Raw genomic sequence first — 17,477 nt, 5'->3', positions numbered from 1 at the left:
ATGATAAAAATGGTGACCTTCAACAAATATTCACCTTGTCCCATCAGATAGGCAGATGCAGATTTGACTTGTCCGGACCAAACATTTGGTTGTCCCGGACAGTGGGACTACCGTTAATGTCGAGCCCTGCACCACAGTCAGTGGTAGCAATAAAGGAATGTAAATGGCCAACATTAAGTGAGAATGTCCTGTGACTGAGGCAGGACCTAAACCCGTTCAGCACATTATCCCACAGGCCAAACATATGCTCAACTGAGGATATAATGATGCTCGGTGTCAAACAGAAGCAGGGGAGCACAGTTCCCAGAATCGACTGCAGCTCATTGGTCAGCTTTATTAATGCAGACTCTGTGCTATGAAAAGGTCTAAAACCAGACTGGAAAGTTTCAAAAATATCACTATTCTCCAGATGCATGGTGTAACTTGTCTGCAAACGAATGCTTAGAGGGTTACACACCAAATGGATATCACTAATGAAGAGCATATGATGAAGTCTGGTCTGGATTTTTGAACCATTCATTTGCAGACAAGGACAGAAATTCAGAAAGTTCTCATGTAGATGTCACATTTTCAACGTGAAACCCAAGACTAAGGTTGTCATTATGTTGTCCATTATAAAGCATCATGCACACACACTTTTACATAGGAACAAGTTAATGTAGTCAATCTTCCTACTGGTACATTTTTCAGATGATGGGAGGAAACCCAATAATCCTCACAGTGGCCCAAATTCAGGATTGAACCGAGGATCCTGGAGCTGTGAAGCAGCAATGATACCTGCTGCACCATGATGTTGACTATTGTCTCTATACAGTCCCATTATCTTTTCTACACTCTTAGAAAACAGGATCCATTTGACAACTAAAGTGTCAGTTTGTCAGTCTAGGCCTAGGGAATCCTTAAATTCTGTAATTGAGGGTTTCCTTTTCAAATCTCGATGGATCTCGAGTCTATTCTGGGAAACACTGGGTACGAGATTATAATACACATTCATTGGGATGCCGGTCCATCGCACAACAGCCTCCATAATGAACATCACTAGAGACCTGTGCAGATCTGAGCTCAGCCTTTATCTCATTGGGAAATAGAAGCTATGGTACATAAATAGAAAAAATAGCCCGCTTGGAAATGTCTCAACGCCAGGATTCGACCGAGGTTAAAATTCTGTTAGTTTCCTGGATATCGCTCTGGACCGCTCAGCCACAGATGATTACATTGTGAACTGAGGTTACGTAACATGGCACTTATATAGTCAGTACACAGTGGCACCACACTGCGACTGTGGAATCGCTACCTGAGACTCATCTCATCTCATTATCTGTAGCCGCTTTATCCTGTTCTACAGGGTCGCAGGCAAGCTGGAGCCTATCCCAGCTGACTACGGGCGAAAGGCGGGGTACACCCTGGACAAGTCGCCAGGTCATCACAGGGCTGACACATAGACACAGACGACCATTCACACTCACATTCACACCTACGGTCAATTTAGAATCACCAGTTAACCTAACCTGCATGTCTTTGGACTGTGGGGGAAACCGGAGCACCCGGAGGAAACCCACGCGGACACGGGGAGAACATGCAAACTCCGCACAGGAAGGCCCTCGCCGGCCACAGGGCTCGAACCCGGACCTTCTTGCTGTGAGGCGACAGCGCTAACCACTACACCACTGTGCCGCCCGCTACCTGAGACTGGCATGCCAATTGCATTCTTAAACATCTCATTCTCTATCATTTCTGTTTCCGGTTGAGAGTATGACATGCGCATTCTGGCTGCTGCTTCTCACCGGAGCTTTTATTTTATTTTCTCTTTTGTTTTTCTTTTTTGTGTCTCTGTAGTTTGATGTTTGTTTTTGTTTGAGTGTTTTGTCCGCTGGTTGTGGTGTAGCTCCAGACCCAGTTTTGGGTGTCAGTTCCCTCCAGGCCTTGGTTCGCCGTGGGTGATTCCTGTGCTCCTAGCTATGGACTGCACGGAGCTCATTGCTCATTTTAACATCGTGGTTGTCCAGCGCTCTGTGCAGCAGTGCTTTAGTGCTTGGCGTGATGTTCCGAGCAGTGTTGCTCGGTGGCGTCGCAGCGGCTGTGCAGGTGGTTTGGGACATACCAGCCCTCTGTGTGGCGGTGCATCTGTGCTCGCTTTGTGGATCCATGGCGTGCTGTTCCGAGTGATGTTACCCAGCGGCGGTGCAACAGCTGTGCTGGCGGTGTGGGACTTGTTTTCATGCACCTTTTGGTGGGACTGTGTCTGCTACACCATTGGAATGACATCCTGACCTTTATTTGGTGGACTTTTTATTTTTATCCCTATAACTGTAAAGCGACCTTGGGTTTTGAGAAAGGCACTATATAAATTGAAATTATTATTATTATTATTATTATTATACATGCTCAAACTCAGTTAAACACACAGACAGACAGATGCCTCTACAGACTTCAGCCAAAGGTTGAGCAAGCAATTAATTATGTTTTCCCTTTACAGAATACAGCCAATATTGAAACGGTCTGCATTTTCCCCCAAAAGCAAAGGGCAGAACCCTGGAATTTAATTCTGTGTAATAAGTGTATAAGACTTGTTACTTACCTTGTACCTTGTGTTCGTCACTTCCAAAAGGTCTGCTGGGGACTATAACCAAACTTTCAGACACAGGCGAGAGTGGGTAGTGTGCTAAAATTGTTCTTTTGCTGGAGGGCAAGTTTGAATGCTGTGCTGTTCCTAATGTCAATTATGGACTGGGGTTGACCATTCCAGTGCTGGACAGTCTCTGGGAAGAATGACTTGATGAACATTGGAAGGTGCAGAGCTGCTCATCATGGGTACATCTGCTCCTCTGTAGCTTGTTTTGAATGCACACGGAGGGCAAAAGATCCATCTCACCACTGCGCATTCTGTACAGGGTATCCAGTCTTTGGACTTGTCTTCTTATTTCTACACTGTCCCAGTTGAGGTCTTATCTTCTTGCATTATCGTCACATTGTCGTTACTAGCCCTTACTCTTCCTGGTAACACGTTTACTTGCAGCTCCAACACAGAGATGCCGATGCAGTGTCCCTTCAGGTTAATTAAAAGTCTCACACTGGAATGACAAGCTGCTGGAAAGCCTCGAACCTGAAGAGCGAATGTCATTCTGAGATGATGCAACTTTTACTAGACACTTCAACACCAAGAGCCCTCACTCCAACGTTATGAGCAGCAGAGTGGCTTTCAGTGGAATTACCTAATCCTCCCACACGTCCACAGGTAAACACATACACAAGTGACATAACTGGAGGGGACCTTCACTTTTAATACCAAAGCATCCAATACTGAGCTACTTGATTTTTGAGATAAAATGTGACTCTTGGTATTGAAAACATTCAATAACTTGAATGTCAGTATTGCATTGAGTCTTCTGTTTATAATCACTTGTGTTCTGGACTTATTGACACAGTATTTTTTTTTTAATTTGTTGTTTTCTACCATCGGTGTGTGATAATTAGTGTAATGATTTGCAAATCAGGTTGCATTGTTTAACAGAAACATTAGCTCGAGTTATTTCGGGAGGTGCTGTTATAGAAAAGTAAATCACCACCAGGGCAGTGTGATGGAGTGGTGTTACTCTGTACTGAAGACTTTCCCTTGGTGAAAAACATACTGACTATTACAAAATGCTGACACTAGAGACTCCTTCCAGATACAGGACCAGTCAAAAGTTTGGACACCTTTGAATTCAATGTTTTTTTCCAATGTATTTTTATTAATTAAAAAAAAAAGACACCCTTCATGTCTCAAAGTAACGATGGATGTCGTTTCTCTTTACTTAGGCTACATCCACACGACAACGGCAACGAGATGTTATTTAAAAATATATCGCGTCCAAACGGGCAACAATCAGTAAAATATCAGGTCCATATGGCAACGCAACGCTTGCTGAAAACGATGCAATACACATGCCACACCTCTAGGGGCGCTGTAAGACGGTCCCTTCGGAGACACCAGAACAATAGAAGAAGTAAGGACGCATGCGCATAATGCGCGAGACTTCATATTAGCCACAAAGTCAGGAAAATCTGTTTGTAAAATTACATTATAATGACCAAATACAATGAAAAGTATTTTTCCAGTCTCACCTGTGAAAGGTAATCCCATGTGATCTCGTTTGGACGGCAAACCTGTTGGTACAGTTAAACGCAGCTAATTTTTATTCTCCACTTTGACCTCTCCAATATGGTGGCGAGGATGACGTATGATTCTACGCGGAAGGCGGCGTCTTTAATGGTCCGGAATAAATTGAATACTACACGTTGATAGATTAATTTGTTTCTCACCTGTGAAAGGTAATCCCATGTGATCTCGTTTGGACGGTAAACCTGTTGGTACAGTTAAAGGCAGCACATGAATCTTTATTCTCCGCTTTGACCTCTCCAATATGGCGGCGAGGATGACGTATGATTCTACGCGGAAGGCGGCGTCTTTAATGGTCCGGAATAAATTGAATTAATTTGCTTCTCTATGCCCTTTTTGAGGAATGTATTGTCGGACTTAAATCAACATCTGAAGAGGTGAGATCGCTCCTTTTTTTTCTCTATTTTTGCTGGCGGGATTGCACCATTACACAAATATTCACAGTGAAAATATTTTGTAAGCGCGTTTCATGAACCAAGTTATAGGATTTGTTGACAACTCGCATCGCATCGCAATGAGAAGATCATTGGCACTACTGGTGTTAAGAATCAGACCATTTCATAAATGAATATTTTGCTGTAGAGCTGCAGTGTTTGTACAATTGCATATTTTTGCTTCACTATTACTGTCACTATTCTGCTTCTTGCATTACTACTGTGAACTAACACTGAACATAATAATAATAATAATAATAATAATAATAATATCCAAGCTCGTGTTTCACTCTCACTAGTGCTCTGTAAGGCTTTTTCCTGGTGATATTCGTTACACTTCTACCCGGCGTGAAGCACTCACAGTCATGTGGTTGTGACGTCATCGTAAACAAATCCGTTCTACTCATCCAGACGACTTCACAACGGCAACGTTGCCAGATCTTTCCACTCTGGAACCCGTTCTCAAAAAGATTGCGTTTTGGGCACCCAAAACGCCGGTGCCGTGTGGACGCCAGGCCTAAACGATAAGCAATTGTATCGGAGTCACCTGAATCCGTTGCCGTGTGGACAGGGCCTTAGTTGTTCGCTTCTTGACATAATATGGATTACAACAGTTGTGGTGTTGAATAGGACTATTTATTGTGCCTTTATTATTTGCTATTTGATCTCAAATACATTAATAGGGCAAGAAATTGCACTAATTATCTTTTGACGAGGCACACTTGTTAACTGAAAAGCATTCCAGGTGACTACCTCAAGAAGCTGGTTAAGATGATGCCAAAAGTGTGCAAAGCAAAATCAAGGTAAATGCTAGATACTTTGGAAATGAAAACATGAACCATTACACACTTCTATTTGCCACATAATTCCAGATCTGTTCACGTTATTAATGTAGAAAATTGCCAAAATGCAGAAAAACGTATGAATAAAAAGGGGTATACAAACTTTTAACTGGTACCGTATGTTAAAAAATAAATGCTGCTGGAAATATTTTCATAATTACTGCAATAAACTGATTCAAGCTGTATTTAAAACGATTTGATAACATTTTTGGTGGCAGCGTTCCAAGTCAAAATGCTGCTTAGCGGCAAACTGTGATAAACAAGTCGCCAGTGGCTTCAAAGCTCCAAGGCTAAGCTGAAGCCGTGTTTGCAACACTTAAAAAGGATGTCTTTCAGCTGCCAAAGCCACATTTTTCAAATCCCGAACAGTGCTAACATTGTTTCTTTACTCGTTCCTTCAAACTTAAGCCCCATGCAGTGCCAAGCCGAGATGAGAAGAACCTTTTACAGTGAGACAGGCCTGAACAGATGGAGCATTGGTTGGAAATAAGCTGCGACTTAATTTAGACACACTGATAGCATCAGCAAGCCAGTGAAAGACCACTTCCTCCCACAGTGCCTCAGTCTTCCTGATTAGTGCCAGAAATGTAGGAATAACAGATGCACTTTTAACCCTTACGCTCTTAAACCCAATATCCGTCTGAATTATCATGAAAGTTCACCTGAATGCTAACCACATGTCAGGAATAATCAACTTCTGATCACTTTTTAGTTATAACTGACAGTCTGTGATCAAGATTATGACTGTAAAACCCTGATCTATAATAATCCTATTACTTTATTACTTACTTATTCTACAGTACTGGCTCTAGCTTTTATTATCAACATCATTACTCCTCCTCCTCCTCCTCCTGTTATTACGGTTATCTCCAAAGGACAATGAAAATCAATATAGTTCTGATTTATTCTTTGTAAGTGGTTTGGATGATGAAAGGGAAGTGCTTCCACTTTCACAGGAACTGGACAGGAATCAATTTCTAATAAAACATTAAAAATAACATACTTAAGAAAAAAAAAAAGAATTACTGATATGCTGAAGTTTTCTGTCAGGAGATGTTTATTCAAGATCCATGGAAGGCGTCTCCAGTATGGGGTGCCAAGTGTCACCGGGCCCATTTTGTGGACGAAATTTGCCATGGGAAAGTTTTGACTACAAAGATCTACACACACACACACACATTGGTGCAGTCAGAGCCGGCCTGTGGCATAGGCAATATAGGCAAATGCTAAGAGCGCTGCGTCCATCCAGGGGTGCAGAAACGGGGGGAGAAAAATTATGACTTCTACTATTCTGAAAACGAGTCAGCATTATAATGTCTTAGCCTAATTTAATTGTACAGCAAAGCATGTAGTCAGGGTGCGATTTGTCAAAAAAAGCGGGGTGGGGTGGTGGTTGTTAATCATGAAACAATAAGCGCTCAACAGTGGTTCGCCCTGTCTATAGTGTGTCTTCGGACGCGCAAGTGCGCATCCACGGCTATTCTCTGTTTTGGCCATGTAATCATAGCCGGCGATTGCGATAGGTGACCTAGGCAATTGCCTAGAGCGCAAAGTGTGCCCAGGGGCGCCAAGGGCGACCAAAACCCCACCAAAAAGGAGGGATGGAGTTATTGAATGGAGATGTTACCAAGTGCATCAGTGGTGTACAGTATTTTCAACCACTGTGCTGCCGAACTCTAGTACCGCGGAACACTAGTGTGCCGTGAGAGATCACCAAGTGTACCATGGAAAATTATAGAATGAGTGTATATTGTAAATATTGGCAACAGCGTTTTAGTTTCAGTCAACATTTTCTATTGGTGATGTGCCTTGAGATTTTTTCATTGAAAAAAGTGCGCCCTGGCTCAAAAAGGTTGAAAAATAAGTGTAGCCTACGCAGTAGTGGTCGGTGATTTCCTTATGCCTACTAAAAATGCACAATGATAGGTTATAAGGGGGGCGGGGGGAGCGGTGTTCATCGGGGAATGAGAATGGCTATCCACTGCAAAAAGTAGCCCAGACTACAAGTGCTTAAATGAAGAAATCCAAACTCTCGGGTGCGCAAGGGCACAAACGAAGGCTACAGGAAGAAACAAATAGAGCCAAGTATAGAGGTAAGTCTGATCTAATCTCTCATATCAACCATTATAGTGGCAAATTAATATTTTAGACGCCTGAATCAATGTCTGCCTAGCTAACTAGATGCAAACAGCAATAGACTTCAATAACAAAGTACCCATAATAGCACTTTTGTTTGAAAATACAGCCCATTGATGTCCTAACAGGGTGCTTAAGTTTGCACAATTTAGAATTGTAGAATTTTTTATTCATTTAATTTGTTAATTCTTCAGAGATGACTTAACTTTTAATAGCAAAAAAGAAACTAAAAATAATTTCTTGTTTATTGTCCATGCACTACACTTTGAACAGGGTGCGGAAGAGTTTTTGCCCATTATATGGAGATATGTATTGAATTTGTGTGGTCGTTTTACTTTGTGACACTTTATGTTAATAATGATAACAATAATAACAATAATGAAAAAGATAAAAATGACTTCTTGTTTATTGTCCATGCACCGTACATTGTTTAATAGTAATAGAATAGAGTGATTAGATTAAAGTGTTATTTAGATGTTATTAGAGGGGTTTTTTTCTTGGGGGGGCGCCAAAACTCAATCTCGCCTAGGGCAGCCAAAGACCTAGAGCCGGCCCTAGGTGCAGTGATACGTTTTTTTGTTTTTTACTCAATATTAACTTGTTAAAGTGATAGAGTAACTTGTTTTGTGGGCATTCCATAACATTACATAGCATTTAGCAGACACTCTTATCCAGACCGACGTACAATGAGTACAAAAGTCAGGTAGACGAAGTGCTGAACTTCGAGACAAGAAAGTTCTAGTGCCAACTGAACAAGTGACAGTAATCCCGAGTGTAATATGCTGTTGAAATACCAATACTCATACAGCCAAGGAAACAAAGCAACCATATAAAGTGCAACTAAATAGAACTCAAACAACTAACCCCAGGCAAGACAGAACACAGCTTGGGTTGGTCTAGACCGAAACGCAGTTACCCATTGGGCAGGGAGGTAGGGGAGAGGTGCAGCCTGAAGAGGTGAGTCTTCAGTCTGCGCTTGAAGGTGGTCAGGGAGTTGGCAGTTCTGACCTCAATAGGAAGGTCATTCCATCAACGGGGAATCAGAACAGACAGCAGTCTTGAGCAGGCTGGGCAGGAGCGGAGATGAGGAGGAGGAGCCAGAAGACCAGTAGTAGTGGGGCGTAGGCATCTGGCTGGAGTGTAGGGGCGTATCAGACTCTTGGAGGTGTGCTGGCCCCAACCTCTCGAGAGCCTGGTAAGCAAACACCAATGTCTTAAATTTGATATGAGCTGCGATAGGTAGTCAGCGCAGGTTGGCAAGCAGAGGGGTGACATGGGAAGAATGAGGGAGGTCGTAGACCAGGCGAGCTATAGCATTCTGATGGCAGAAGCTGGAAGGCCAGCAAGGAGAAAGTTGCAGTAGTCCAAGTGGGAGAGGATCAGTGCTTGGACCAGGAGCTGAGTAGAGTAGGTGGTAAAAAAAGGGCGGATCCTTTGGATATTGTCAAGAAGGAATCTACACATCCAGGTCATTACAGCGATGTTCGCTGAGGAACAGGGTCTGTCGTCGAACACAACCCTTAGGTTCTTCGCACTCCGTGAAGAACAAATGCAACCATTATTAGCGTTAGCAAATTGTTGTGCACTGTAAAAATACACCCAAGTCCAGTAATAGGTTGCCAAACGTAAAATATTGGTTGTTCCAAGATTTTGGTCCGAGATGTTCAATTCTTAAATTACTTCCAGAATTACATGACATTTTCAATTCTGTGAGCTAAGATTAGTCTTTTGTGAGGATATCTTGCCACAAATCATCTCATCTTTTATTTATTACATATAAAACAGCACCAATTCCTGACACAAATTATTAGGGTGGCCAGACGTCCGGCTTTAGGCCGGACCGTCTGTCTTTTCAATGTCTTGTCCGGCGTCCAGCGCAGCATCAAGCCGGACGCACATTTGTCCTCCTTTTAGAGACGATGAGCGGAATTATATAATATCGACTTGCCAGACTGGAAGAGCAGAGTTCTAGAATAACGTTTTGTAGGGAAACTGCAGATCTGTGCTGCACACTAGTAATCTACAATAAAGAGTCTATGGCTCGATGTTTTTTGGCATGCAATGCGAACTCGGCACCGCGAGGCGTTGCGTTCTAGAACGCGTTGCGTTCTAGAACGCGTTGTGCTCTATCCTTTGATGATCTTCCTGGCGCGTGCCTAGTGCCCTGCCCCCCTGGGACTTGGAAACACGAGTCTGTCCAGTAGACCAGCTGCTCACAACTTAACTTGTTAGGATATGGATGACAGTGCAAATGCACATCTACTATATCTACCTTAAGTTTAATTTCAGTGGTTTGTTACTCCACAATGTTTTTAATAAATATACATACTGTGTGTTCTAGCCAATTAAGAGCTAATACATGAATTATAATAAATACTATGAATGCTTTAAAACGTTTTATAATGTTGCTGGTTATGTTGCCTATTTGTTCTTTGAGAATCTACAAATGTTGTGCTTTTTGGTACTCAGCACCTTAAGTTTAATTTCAGTGGTTTGTTAACTCCACAATGTTTTTAATAAATATAAATACTGTGTGTTCTAGCCAGGGGTTAAATTGGGATTGGTTATGTGGGGGGGCTCTGCCTCGTACCCGCCCCTGCCCCCGCCGCCCTGCCCCAATATACTTTTTGGAAAATAACCCTCTAATTTGATAACCATATCATATTGCACAGAGATATACACCTTATCTGTGTGTTGTAGGCCTATGTGTGTCTTGTAGTGCCCCCCTACACATTATGGCAGTTTGAATGTAGATTGGTTGGCCAATGTAACAGATTGTACAGGTTGTTGTACATTGGTTTGAAGGAAATGATTAGTGGGGGGTCTGGGGGTCCTCCCCCAGAAGTTTTTTATTATCATACATGTTATTTGCTGAATTCTGGTGCATTTTAATAAGTTGTTAGCTGACTTTACAGAGGTAGGTTGAGCAATATCATGTTAAATCTTGTCACATGCCTACAGGTGAAAAATGTGAAGGAGAAATGTTCAGTGAGAAAATTTGAAGGCTTGCACAATCTTAAACCAAAACAGTTGATTTATTTTGGAGGATAAACATTAAATATGCCAAAACACTGTCAGTCAAATTGTCAATCAAATATATTCATGCAGTGAATGCAACCAAATACAAACAACACTATAACATTGGAAGCATTTATTATTATTGTTATTATTATGTATTCAATTATTTATTTGGCATGTGGTGCTTTTTGTATTGTCTAGAACATACATAAGATGAGCATATTATAGCAGCAAAATAGAAGCACAATCATTTGAATGCAGCAAAACTTTTGCTGCATTCAAATGATTGTGCTTCTATTTTGCTGCTATAATATGCTCATCTTATGTATGTTCTAGACAATACAAAAAGCACCACATGCCAAATAAATAATTGAATACATAATAATAACAATAATAATTACACTAATACACTAATAATATTAACAATAAATAATAATAAATTAACATTAAATTAAATATTAACAATAAATAATAAAACACTAATAATATTAACAATACAGTGAACATAATCATTATCATATTTTTTATTATTAAAAACAAAATATCAAATAATACTGAAGAGGGGAAAAAATACTGATCTAAATATGTTGTTTTTATTTTTAGACAGTATGTGTTTTGCTAAACAGCTGTAAGCTTCCTCCTCTTTGCTTTCCTCATTTTTAACCTTTAGCTGCTGACCTCTAAAAATCCAAGACAACAAAACAATTTATTAGCCTTCTTGTATAAAAGTGAAATTGACTGTATCGACAGTTAATTAAGGCTAGAGCACAAGACGAGTGTTTTGTTTATGTTTGCCAAAGGTAGCTAACTTGAGGCAACGTTAGGCTCAACTTTTGGTCAATCTCAGTAGCTAACTTTAACTGACATCTCCCCCTTCCCCCTGGCTAATTTCTGTCGATAACTGGGGACTATGGAAATTGAACTCGCCAAATGCACAGACAGTTCGTTCAAGCACCTCTGATGGATTAGGATCGTATGCAGGTAAAAGGGGAGACGGTGTACGGAGAAAATTATAAACAAGTCACAACGCTGAAACACAAGCCCAAAAACCCGCAAACCACGACTTCTGATTTTTTTTTAAAGCGAGCTCACAAAAAAAGAAACCCCAAAGTCCCTTATAAAAAGCGGAATTGGCAACCCACGCAGTGTTCCAGAAACCAGAATCTCTGATCGCAAGTTCTGTTCTAAATAGCTTTGACAGGTCGTCTTGTTATCAGGAAAACTATGCTCTATCTCATAAAAGTCATGGGTTTATTGATTAATAAAACGATATTTAATTATTCAGAACTGAAAATCGTGAAAAGGGTTTGTTGCTTTTGATGTGTGCGTGATCATGCCATCCGCTCCGAGCTTATGTGCCGGGGCTCAGCCCCGGACAGCCCCGGCCCAATTTAACCCCTGGTTCTAGCCAATTAAGAGCTAATACATGAATTATAATAAATACTATGAATGCTTTGACCTTACTCTTTTTTCCCCACAATCATAATCTTTAACCCTACAAAATTGCGATGTTGATTTCACCAAACTTGAGTGACTTGCAGAAAAATAATCCATTCTCAACCTTGCCACTGTGGTTTACATAAAAATTTGAGGGCTATGAATCAGATGGGATTTGCCATTATTCACCCTAAAATTGATTAGAATGCAGGAAATTGCATCTAAGAAATACAAAATTTTCTGGGGGAGGGCCCCCAGACCCCCCCCCCCGTCCAAATAATGTCCTCCTTTTTGGTGTTATGGAAATGGTCACCCTACAAATTATGTTTTTCATGTTCATGTCAATGTGACTCATGAGCCAATTCAGCAGCTATACTACTTGCCTGTGCAACTGCAGCAAAATACTTTAAATACCACCACCAACAAAAAGGCTCCTTCAGATATTTCAGGATTAAAAAAGTGTTTCTGGTGAAAAATATATTCACTGCCGAAAACCACAGCAGCGGGGTGTTCGAAAAAAACAAAAAACACCTTTGGTTGAGGTGAACTGAAAGATAGCTAGTTGAATATTAGTTTTACACCAAGCTAGTTTTGCTAATCAGAACTTTGTTCGTTTATTATCATCATTGCAGTTGCTCTTACAGAATTAATCTTGGTCTTTATAAGGAAAGGCACCAGCATAACATGCCCCCCCCAAAAAAAGCACCTAAAACATGTTCCTGTTCCTAACTTATCTTGTTTACACAATGTATGCTAGCTTGGCTTGTTAGCCTGCTAAGCTCTAAGCAACTGCTTATTAGATACTGTAGTGACAGATCTCTGGTCTTACACTGTGCTGATAAAAGTCTTGGTTTATCAGCTCGCAGACCTTTAAGCATGTAAATTAGACACTGATGAGATTAAAGCAAAATGTTCGACTCATTAATGTCATCATCCTACATTCTGGAGTATATCCCAAGTACATGAGTTCATAATTATTATTACTCTGTGTATTCATTAATGTGCACAACACGGTTTAAAAATGCACTTAATGTACAACAGTTAATAAGCCTAACTCAAAATGGACTCCCAGGGACCACAGTTTTGTGTGTGTTTCTTGCATGCACACACACACACACACTTTCCTTATAGGTGTGTGTTCCCCCCCAACTCCAGCAGTAAATCTGTGGTCTAATGCCCCAGCACTGCATTGCCTGAAAAGTTTCTCATCCATGTCAGGGGAGTGTGTGGGCACAAGTGTTCGACTTCAGCCCAACAAACTCCTCATTACAGGAGACAGAACAAATGTTTTCACACCACACTGCACATCGGGTTCAAATTTCAAAAACAACCTTTCGGCAGAGGACAGGGAAAGTGTGACATTCATCACTGGATCCAAGTGTGTAATACTCCTGGCTCAGGTCTTATTTAACTGATCGCTATCAGTATGTTGATGTAATACTGAGGTAAAGTTTGGTGTTCCACAAGGTTCTGTCTTGGGTCCACTGCTTTTTTCTTTATATATGTTACCTCTGGGTGATATTATTCGTAAACATTGTATTAGTTTCCACTGTTATGCTGATGACACACAGTTGTATGTTTCTGCAAAACCTGATGACAGACACCAGCTTAATAGAATTGAAGAATGTGTGAAGGACATTAGACACTGGATGCTTATTAACTTCCTTCTGCTTAATTCTGACAAGACTGAAGTACTTGTACTAGGACCACATGCAGCTAGAAGTAAGTTTTCTGATTACACAGTAACTCTGGATGGCCTTTCTGTTTCTTCACGTGCAGCAGTAAAAGACCTCGGAGTGATTACTGACCCCAGTCTTTCATTCGAAACTCACATTGATAATATTACCCGGATAGCTTTCTTTCATCTCAGAAATATTGCTCAGATAAGAAATTTAATGTCACTACATGACGCAGAAAAACTAGTTCATGCTTTCGTTACCTCCAGGTTGGATTATTGTAATGCCTTACTGTCTGGATGTTCCAATAAGTGCATAAACAAGCTCCAGTTAGTTCAAAATGCCGCAGCAAGAGTCCTTACTAGAACTAGAAAACATGACCACATCACCCCTGTCTTATCCACACTGCATTGGCTCCCAATCAAATTTTGTACTGATTATAAAATACTACTATTGACCTTTAAAGCACTGAATGGTTGGGGCGTCGTGGCTCGGGTGGCTGGGGCGCCGTGCCATGGGTCTGGGGACCCGGGTTCGGTTCCGGCCCGAGGTTGTTTCCCGGTCCCTCCCCATCTCTCTCTCCCGCTCATTTCCTGTCCTGTCTCTGCACTGTCCTATCCAATGAAGGTAAAAAAAAATCTTAAAAAAAAAAAAAAAAGCACTGAATGGTCTCGCTCCACAGTACCTGAGTGAACTTCTGGTCCTCTATGACCTGCCACGCCTATTTAGATCAAAAGGTGCAGGCTATCTGCTGGTACCTCATATAGTGAAGGCTACATCAGGGGGCAGAGCCTTTTCTTACAAAGCCCCACAGTTATGGAACAGCCTTCCAAGTAGTGTTCGGGAATCAGACACAGTCTCAGCGTTTAAGTCTAGGCTGAAAACATATCTGTTTAGTCAAGCCTTTTGTGAATGGTGTTTATGAGGTAAAGGAGTAGATCTGGAGGGTCCTCAGACATTGAGTGTTTTAGTAAACTGGGATGTATGGATGCTGTCAGTCCCCCACTCGCTTACTCACTCGAGTTTGTTGACGGTGTAGTGGCTGCTGCTTTATGTCCCGGGGCTCCCTCATGCCTGACCTCTTCTGCCCCTCGGACCTGCCTGATCCATCCTGGTGCCCTGTGTCTGGTTGGAGTCTCATCACATCGCTCCTGTGGAGGACGGCCCCATGTGGACAGTTGAAAGTCACACCTGGAGGACGCTTTGGACTCTTACAGTAATGCTTTTATGGCTGAGGACTACAGTTGACTTGATAACTTTAGGACTGCAGTTGTCATGAACAGTTTTGCACTCAAGTTTCCATCAATGAAGAGTTATAACATCAATGAAACTAACTTCATGTTAAAGCTGTTAATGTTATAGTCATGCTGTCTGTTGTCGCCCAAATGAGGATGGGTTCCCTTTTGAGTCTGGTTCCTCTCGAGGTTTCTTCCTCATGTCGTCTGAGGGAGTTTTTCCTTGCCACCGTCGCCACAGGCTTGCTCATTGGGGAAAGATTAGGGATAAAATTAGCTCATGTTTTAAGTTGTTCAAATTCTGTAAAGCTGCTTTGCGACAATATTTATTGTTAAAAGTGCTATACAAATAAACTTGACTTGACTAATACTCACTCCTTCCAGCTTGTCCCACTTATTGTATGTATATGGGGTCGCTGCCATGTAGACTCTATTGATACACGTCATATCAATTGTCATTAATTTACACCCGATGCCCTTCCTGCTGCAACCCTCCCATTTCCGGGCTTGGAAAACAACCATTTACACACACATTCACACCTACGGACAAAGAGTAGCCAGTTAATCTAACTGCATGTCTTTGGACTGTGGGGGAAATCAGAGTACCCAAAGGAAACCCACACAGACACGGGGAGAACATGCAAACTCCACACAGAAAAGGCTCTCACTGACCACTGGGCTCGAACCAAGAACCTTCTTGCTGTGAGGTGACAGTGCTAACCACTACACCACCATGCCACCACTATTTATGTAAATCAAAATCCTTCCCACGCCATGTGGCGGTGCTGATCTCCGTTTCAGTAGTCCTCGGCCTCTTACCTATTACATAGCTAGGGTTACAGTGGGGGGCTAGTCCTCTGGTAACCATGAGAGTTTGACTCCCCACTCGCATCTGTATTGCAGCGTGCCTTGCTAGACGGCAGTAGAAGAAGAAGAAGAAACCTTTGTCACATGCACACTTCAGGCACAGTGAAATTCATCCTCTGCATTTAACCCATCTGAGGCAGTGAACACATGCACACACACTCAGAGCAGTGGGCAGCCACACCAGAGCGCCCGGGGAGCAGTCAGGGGTTAGGTACCTTGCTCAAGGGCACCTCAGCCCAAGGCCGCCCCACGTCAACCTAACTGCATGTCTTTGGATTGTGGAGGAAACCGGAGCACCCGGAGGAAACCCACGCAGACACAGGGAGAACATGCAAACTCCACACAGTAGGTACAGTAGGCACCATTTTTATGATGGTCTTTGTTTGGTATGACCCAACCGTGAGTAGATCTCCCGATCAAGAGGCGGACACGCTAACCACTAGGCCAACTCGCGGTCACTATGTAAAACTACAAATAAAAATAATTGAATATAATATTTCAAAGTAACATTTCATTAATAATAATAATAATAATAGATGATGTGATCCTCAGATTCTTTGCAATTTTACACCGAGGAATGTTATTCGTAAATTGTTGCACTGTTTGCCCACAGAACGGTGAACCCATCCCCATCTTTACTTCTGAGAGACTCCGCCTCTCTGGGAGGCTCTTTTTATACAGTCATGTGACTGACCTGTTGCCAGTTAACCCCCCCCTTTTTTTAAATATAAACATTCTGCAACTTTCAGTCTTTTGTTGCCCTGTCCCAACTTTTTTGAAACTTGTTGCTGGAATCAAATTTAAAATGAGAATATTTTTCAAAAACTAATAAGATTTCTCAGTTTCAACATCTGATATGTTGTCTGACACACACAGTCATAACATTAAAACTACTGACAGGTGAAAGTGAATAACAGATTATCTACTTACACAGGTGTGTGTGTGTGTGTGTGTGTGTGTGTGTGTGTGTGTGTGTGAGACAACATATTAGATGTTGAAATTGAGAAATCTTATTGGTTTTTGAAAAATATGCTCATTTTGAATTTGATTCCAGCAGTAAGTTTCAAAAAAGTTGGGACAGGCGGCACGGTGGTGTAGTGGTTAGCACTGTCGCCTCACAGCAAGAAGGTCCTGGGTTCAAGCCCAGTGGCCGACGAGGGCCTTTCTGTGTGGAGTTTGCATGTTCTCCCCGTGTCTGCGTGGGTTTCCTCCGGGTGCTCCGGTTTCCCCCACAGTCCAAAGACATGCAGGTTAGGTTAACTGGTGACTCTAAATTGACCGTAGGTGTGAATGTGAGTGTGAATGGTTGTCTGTGTCTATGTGTCAGCCCTGTGATGACCTGGCGACTTGTCCAGGGTGTACCCCGCCTCTCGCCCGTAGTCAGCTGGAATAGGCTCCAGCTTGCCTGCGACCCTGTAGGACAGAATAAGCAGTTACAGATAATAGATGGATGGTTACACAGGCACATGTTAAAGGGTGGGGTGGGATATATTCGACAACAAGAGAACAGTCAGTTCTCGAAGTTAAGGTGCTGGAAGCAGGAAAGTGTAAATATCTGAGAGACTCTGACCAGGGCCAAATTGTGATGACTGTGCCTGAGCATCTCCAAAACAGCAGGTCTTGTGGGGTGTTCCTGATATGCTGGACACTTATGGTTTTGCTGTGATGGTTGA

The sequence above is a fragment of the Neoarius graeffei genome, chromosome 20, assembly GCF_027579695.1.
Source record: "Neoarius graeffei isolate fNeoGra1 chromosome 20, fNeoGra1.pri, whole genome shotgun sequence".
Taxonomy (NCBI): domain Eukaryota; kingdom Metazoa; phylum Chordata; class Actinopteri; order Siluriformes; family Ariidae; genus Neoarius; species Neoarius graeffei.
This window is presented reverse-complemented; position numbering follows the sequence as displayed.